The sequence below is a fragment of the Sceloporus undulatus genome, chromosome 2 (genome assembly GCF_019175285.1).
Source record: "Sceloporus undulatus isolate JIND9_A2432 ecotype Alabama chromosome 2, SceUnd_v1.1, whole genome shotgun sequence".
NCBI classification, from domain to species: domain Eukaryota; kingdom Metazoa; phylum Chordata; class Lepidosauria; order Squamata; family Phrynosomatidae; genus Sceloporus; species Sceloporus undulatus.
In genome coordinates, this window is record NC_056523.1 from 131,797,642 (window position 1) to 131,805,510 (window position 7,869).

Here is a 7,869-nt window from a genome sequence, read left to right on the forward strand (position 1 = left end):
GAGACCCCAAACCCTCCAGGTTCCTGACAGCCTACACTGTGGTAACAACTGCATTATGATTACATCAAGGGAGCAAGTTTCTAAATTAGTGTGTGATTAAGATATGAGTGAAAGAACAGTGCAAAGACCAAATGGCATACCACTTGAAGCTTCATCAGTTGCAAAATGTGTTTGCTCTTCAGAGAGATTAAAGGAATTCAAAAGGGAAAGTATCATCTTATTGGAAAAGAGAATAGGGATTTTGCTTTGAAGTTTCTGCAGGAGTGATCTTGACATAGGGATATTGGATTTATGCACTAGTGGGTGGCTATGAGCTTTTCTTGTTGGGAAAGGAAAGTGAGTACGTAAAGTACCATAAAGACAGGAAAGCAGGGTTGACGAGAGCAGAAAATTATTATATATATTAAGGTTCCTACTGGGTGGATGGCTTGGAATGCTTGGTACATTAAATAAAAAATCCTAAATTGACCTGGCTCAGTATTTATGACCTAATTATAGCTATAAGCTCTTCACTACAGTAAGTGGAGACAGAAAGACATCTTTGATTTGAGAGGCACTAAACATGAAATTAACATATCCAATGTAGAAGACCGAGGACAGAAACATACATTCCTTACTGGCCTAGTCACATTTTCTGCCAAACAGCAATGAAGACATCCATTGCTAACTATACTGAGGAACAAGACAGCTATTCCCCAAAATGCATGACTGGTGGTCCCCATGTCAGTGGACCAGCAACTCCAGGCCTGGTTTTACTCTGAACTGTAGAGGGGCTTATCTAAATGACTGAATCTCTTTTGGGGGAGTGAAGCACTTTAAACAGTTCAGGTGCTATCTCATTTTTTGAACTAACCCAGGCCTCATTCCCACTACCTTTTAAATCAGATTGCAATTCGGTTTGAACTGGTTAACATGACCCTGGTCCCCACTTAAATCGAATTGCTGAAGAGACTCGGTGAGGGGGGCAATGCACCAGATCCATTTAACTCGCATCTTTTTTACGCTGATTTCTTCCGTGTCTTTTTTGATAAATTGATTCCATGCAAGTGTGAACCAGATGCGGATTGGAATCAATTTAAATTTGCCCTTCAGCCGGCTAGAGCGGGTCTATTTTGAATCTATTCATGCATGAATGTGAACCAAAGGAGATTATTTTAGATGGAAAAATGCGAGCAGGGCAAATGTAGTGGGAACCACGCTCCACTGTTGAATCAATCCATCGATTCGAATCGCACACCGATTTATCTGTACGTAGGAATGAGGCTCCAGACTGGATTACTGGCCCACTAACAATCCACATTCTTTCTATTTACAAGGACTGCATATTCAAGCCCCCCAACAAAAGCACCCATCCATATTTTTAAGGGTCCCATAACTCATTTTATACATGAAAACAATTAAAAAGGCTTTCCAGAATATCTACTATGTTTTACTATGTAAGGGGAATTGGGAGATCCAGTGCCTATTGTCAGGTGTATCTACACTGAAGCTGGACACCACTTTAACTGCTGTAGCTCCATCCTATGGACACCTGGGATTTGTAGTTTTACAAGGTATTTAGCTTTCTCTGCCAAACAGTGCTGGTGCCTCACAAAACTACAAATGCCAGGCTTCTGTACGATGGAACCATGGCAGTTAAAGTGGTGTCAGAGTGCATTATTTCTGTGGTATAGATGTACCTTTATACATGAAGATGGGCTTGCATAAAACAAACATATCCATGGACCATTTTTCATGGATTTGTTGGTGGGCAGCCATTCCAAGTACAGCTCCATGATATAAATACAAATTGAAGCATCTTTATTCCCACTCTCTGATACAAGGTATCAGTTGCCTTCCAACCTGATGCACTACAAGTATCATTTCCCCCCCTAGGAAGCACAACGGAAACTGTAAAACTCTTCATATAACCAGTTATTAATACATAAGGAGTAATTCCTCATTTTGTTTTAGTTATGTCCCACAGTTAAACAGAACATATAAAGCCATAGTTAAAGAGATATAATAACCTGTTACTTTATAACTAATAAGGACTACAGGTGATTTTAAGAAAACCCTGCTGTGGCAATGGATCAACTTAAAAAGGCAAACAGAGGGTTTGGAGCAAAGCGGAGCCAAATACCATAAGGAGGTCTGGCAGTATTTTAGAGTATGCTCAGTATTTTAGACATCTTGGGAGAGGTTCTGTGAGTCTTCTCTTTAACTATGAAAGATTTAACTAAAACAGATTTGGTTAGATACAGCAGTGGGATGATGTGGGGAAACATGCTGGAAAGTTACTTTTAGAAAAGAATTAATACAGTGATATGTAATCCATAATGGAGCAATTGTAAGATAATGTTTTGGACATGGAAGAACACATAATTTCAGGAATGATCTGATTGCCACAAAATTTAAAAAACAAAAAAGGAATGGTATGAAAAGCACAACCTATTAGAAAAGGCAATAATGCTAGGAAAGGTAGAGGGCAAGAGAAAGAGAAGAAAGACCTCACACTAGATGGATAGACTTTAGGGAGGACACTAATCTGAATTTGCAGAACATAAGCAGAGCAGTGGAGGACAGGGGGTCTTGGAGATATTTCATCCAAAGGGTAGCCATGAATTGGGGTCAACTTGAGGGCTGTTAACAAGCTTTAAAAAAAACACACACAAATTCTTAAGAACTGTTGTATACACACATTAAACATGATTCTTTTGAAAACATGGGCTGGAGAACATTTAATCTCACAACAACTCTGTTGCTCCGGGAACAAAACACATCCCAAAGCTATGCAATAAAATTCAATGTAGACCAAGATTTTGAATTTGGTTTTTCTGTTTTCAAATTCCATTCCTCTGTCTGCTAGAGTTTAGAACATCACTACAGTTCTCCTTCCATCTCTGTGATGGAAGGGCTGTAGCATCACCAGCTTGTGGTGGTGGTGTGTGCCTTCAAGTCATTTCCAATTTTTATGGTGTCTTTACAATGAACCTAGGAATAGCAGATCACTGGGTTTTAAAATCAAAGGTCCATTTATTACTCATATACCAAAGCTGGGAGGGTTTTTTTCAGCTTAAGAGCCAATTGCAATTTCAGAGAAGTTGTAGGGATGGGATTCCAGTACCAGGTGGGGCAATGGGCCCAGGAATGGCAAGCATATTTTATCTTATCACTCACTGGCAGTAACTAAACCCCAGGAGGGGCACTTAACCATTTAGAATGGGGGAAACTTCCATAGAAAACCTGGGAAACCACTAAATGATGGAAAGAGCACACAGTCACTTGGGGAATTCCGAAGGCCAGAACAGGAGAGCTAGATTCAGCCTCCGGGCCTAAGATCTCCATTCCTGCTTTGTTCATGTTAATTGCCCTCAAGTTGACTTCAATCTCTGGTGACCCTGTGAATGAGGCATCTCTCAGATTTCCTGTCCTCAATGGACCTGCTCAGTTTCTGCTACTGCTACTCTTATCTTTTTACAGTCATGCAAAGAGTAGTACTGGATCACATCAAAGGCCTGTGTAGTCCAGCCACTTGATTCCCACCAACCAAATACCTATTAGAAGTCTGCAGGCAAGAGAGGAGGACAATAGCATCTTTCCACTCTCATCTCCCAGCTACTGGCATTCAGAGGAACAGGTCTCCAATGCTGGCATTAGTATGTAGCCATCATGACTAGCAACTATTGCTGATTTAATTTTGAATATAAGAGAAACTGGGAGCCAACATGGTGATGTTTGAAAGCTGAAACGGGACTCCAGGAAAACAGGGTTCAATTCCTCTCTCACCTTAAGAGGAAGGCAATAGCAAACTTTCCTGGAATAAATCTTGACAAGTAAGTCTTAAAACAGGTGTGCCACAATGGCATGAAGGCATGTAACAACAGCAATAAGAAAAGTTTCTTAAAACCTACTGTGTACTCGAAACCATTTACTGGAGCTGCATCCAACAGTATCTGAAGGCCCATACATCACCCAAAAGCAATCTATACTTTCAGACAGCAGCCTTTTCCCAGTCCTAGTTTGACTGGCCAGGGATATTTGCCTCCCCCCATAAAGTATCTGGTCTACCAGAATGGCTTAGCCCAGGGCCACCAGTTTTGATCAGCTTCATCTCATCCCCCCCCTTTCAAAGTCAGATGTTCTCTTCTTGTGAAACTGTAAGTGTCAGCAAGAATGTGTCATTCCCTGAAACTAAAATACTTGATGACAGATGTGGGGGGTGGAGGGGATTGTTGGGTCACTTCTGCAACAGGGGAGTGAGTCATGTTGCTCATACATATCCCTTGTGGTTGGCATTCAGGGCACTGAAAAGCCCAGAAGAGAGACTTCATTCATCAGCAGAGTAACATATTAATGAGAGCTGGCTTAGGATAATGGCTGAAAGACTGAAATATAAACCAGGAAGTTGCTGGTTAGGATCCTACCTCTGTTAGGGATTTGTGAGATCACCTAAGGCAAGACACTCTCCCCAAATGTTTCCAGAGAGAGAGAGAGAGAGAGAGAGAGAGAGAGTGAATGAATGATATTGTCCTGCCTAGCTGTTGCTATGTCTAAATTTATGAGCAGGTAACTAAGGCACCAAAATTTGGTTCACCAGTACTGCTTTTTCCATTATCCACTCCACAGCTGGAACAAGTAATACAAAGCTATTCCTCTTCCCTTGTAAAAATGTCTACACTACACTATGCTGGCCTATGTGGTAAACTGTGCATTAATGCTAGGCTTTTTTAAAGAGATAATGGCGGGTTACAGACCACCATTAGGGACGTCCTGAGGACGTCCCAGTTTGAAAAAGGGGCGTCTCTTTTAGACGCCCCTACTCCTATTACGGACAGAGTCCATAACAAACGGCGGCACCCTGTTCATATGGGTGCCGCCATATTGACGTAGCGGATGCTCTGCATCCGCATGTGGCGCCCCGGAAGTGACACTGCAAGTGTGCAACTAGCGCCTTGCGACGTCTTTTCCAGGACCCAGGAAGAAGCGCATCCGGGACCCACGTGGTTTGGCCACTGCGGCTCCTGGACGCTGCAAGCGGCGGTGGCGGGAGACTGCCACAATCCGGCGGTATGTAACGCGCCCAAGTGAAAGCCTCAAAATCAGGAGTGGGCCCCCAAATGATGGTGGACTCCAGCTACCAGCATTCTTCATCTTTAGCTGCTGTGGCTACAACTGCTGGGACTTGCAGTACAACATTCATCTGGGAAAGGGCCACAAGCTGACCACCTCTCTCTTGAACTAGTGCCAACTGTTGTCCAGTAAGCAATTTTGGATTTAGACCTCAAAATGCAAATTTCAGCTCAGTCTTACAGACTCAGTGGTTATGAGGCACCTCTTGGAAAAGTACCAGTGAGCTTCAGTTCTTCATTTGGTGTAATAGGAAGAACTATTTACCCTACAGAATGATTTGTAATATTTATCATTACGTTTGCATGGACTGTACCAGGTGTAGGTGCAGAGACAAGTATAATTGTAGATGTGCAATGGAAAGTGTGGATGTAGGACTTAGTGATAAATCTCTAAGATTCCTACACATACTGAGTAAGAAAAGTAAACCACACTGAAGTTACTTCTAACTAGGTTCACAAATTAAGAATTACAGATTGTCTTTTAAATGCAAAGCTGCTTTAGCAAACCACATTATCAGCAACTTGACTGATATTCCCAATCAGTTGAACACTGTTTTAAGCAAAGCCTTTTAAAGTCATCAAACATTGTTCAGTAAGTGTCCCATGCCACTATTCTGAGCCATTATCATCCCAGATAATACAAATATTTTGCCACATGACATGTGACCAGTCTTGACAATGGAGATAATTCATGGCTATTTGAATTCCCTCCACCCCTAAAAACAAATAATTCCATGGTATGTCTGGATCCTCTCCTTAATCCCTCTGCAAGTGAGCAAACAAACAAACAAACTAAAAAGAATGGGTCAAAATCCTATTTTTACCACTCTCATTCCTTGTAAAAAGTAAATCTATTCTTCCAAGTCAGTTCTAAAACCCCATAACTTAAAATAATCATTAAGTCTAATACAACCCTCCAGAAAGTTGCCCCCAAAAGTGGCCAAATATAGATTTCAGGTGGCAACGGTTTCATGTCTGAATGACTTTTTCAGAGGCACAATCTATAAAAAGTTCTGAATAACCATAAAGGCACATTAAAATTATTGCAGAGGATTAAAGGGCAGAGAGGAGGGGAGGGAAGAATGGAGGAGCCAAGGAGTTCTAAAGATTTCACAACCAAAACTATTAGCATAGCTGTGGCAGCCAAGGAATTACTGGGCAAGAGTCTGCCATGCGCAACAACGCTGATTGAAATCTAAAGCCACACCAATGATGGTCTGCCACAGGTGGAACACAGAAACCAGACTGACTCCAGACCCAGTATCTTTGGCAATCTGAGTTGTACAAGAGCAGGTGAACTCCAGAGGAGGCCAGCAAGATGTGAACCACCCCTCCTTCTTCTTCCTCTTCTCTCCAAGACACGTCAGTGTTAGCATTTCCAAGGAAAAGCTACCCAAGGCACCCACAGCCAAGTCCTCCGGTCTCAAATCTTGACTGCTTTCCCCCCTCTCTCTCTTCTCTGCCACAAGGCTCCAGAAAGAGCTCTGAAGCCGTCCAGGCTAAACAAGCAAAGAAACCCAATCAGTGTTTCAAAGCAAACCTGGGCTGTGCAAACGCACTGCAGAAATAATCCAGTTTTGTTATGCTGTGTTTGATCTTACGTTGTATTTGTCTTTTTTTAATTGTAGTTCTGTAACTCGTTTTTATCATATGTGTCAGTATCCAATCAAGATATAAAATATAAAAAAAATAATCCACCACTGCCACAGCTCCATGCTATGGAATTCTGGGACTTGTAGTTCTGTGAGACATTTAGCCACAACAAACTACAGTTCCCAGATTCTATGGCAACTAAAGCGGTGTTATACTGGATTACTGCTGCAGTTTAAGGAGGGAGGGGAAATGTACTCCAGTGATTTTTTTTTAGGGGGGGGGTTAATCTCAGTACCCACTAGGTGCCCCCAGGGCAGGTGCCACGCTCTCAGCCTCAGAGGATGGCAATGGCAAAACCACCTCTGAAGAAACTTGCCAAGGAAACACAATGACAGGGTCACCTTAAGTCAAAATCGACTTGGAGGTACACAACCACAGCAAACAATCTCAAAGTGTGTGAAGTTGAAGGCTGGCATGACTTTTGTGTGTGTGTGGGGGGGGGGGGGGTATGGGTTTTTCAGGCAATGTGGCCATGCTCTAGAAGAGTTTATTCACCTCCTTCACCTTGGGACCCTTAGGGGGAGCCATTTGCCCCTGCCCACTAAAAGCTTGCTATCCACTTTGCTCATCTACCCTGCAGAGTTAACGCAGCCTGAAACTGCTTTAGTTGCCACAGCTTCGTCCTATGGAATCCTGGGAGCTGCAGTTTTGTGGCCAGGGCACAAAACTGCACTGCAGAGGTAATCCGGTTTGATACTGCCGTGGCTCCATGCTATGGAATTCTGGGCACTGTAGTTTGTTGGGGCATTATCTCTGCCCTGTGGAAAGGACTTACTGAAAATGGTAGTGTGAAGGTGGCAGGAGGTGACTGGGCAAGGAGGGGGTCTTAGGGTGGGGTTTTTTTTGGGGGGGTTGTCCAGATGTGGAGGGGGCTGCCCCCTTGGCCTGCTGTCCCTGGCCTTTGGTGACCCTGGGCTCGCCCCCCAAAGGCCGGGAATGTCAGCCCCCCCTTCCTGGCCCCCTCCCCAGAAATCAGCCCAAAACTAAGGCTCCTCCCCCCCTTTGATTCCTTCGCCACCCCGTTAGAGCCAGAGAGAGGGAGGGGCAGGGGAGAGAGAAAGGGGGGGTCAATCCGGACTGACGACCAGGAGAACGATGCCCCCCC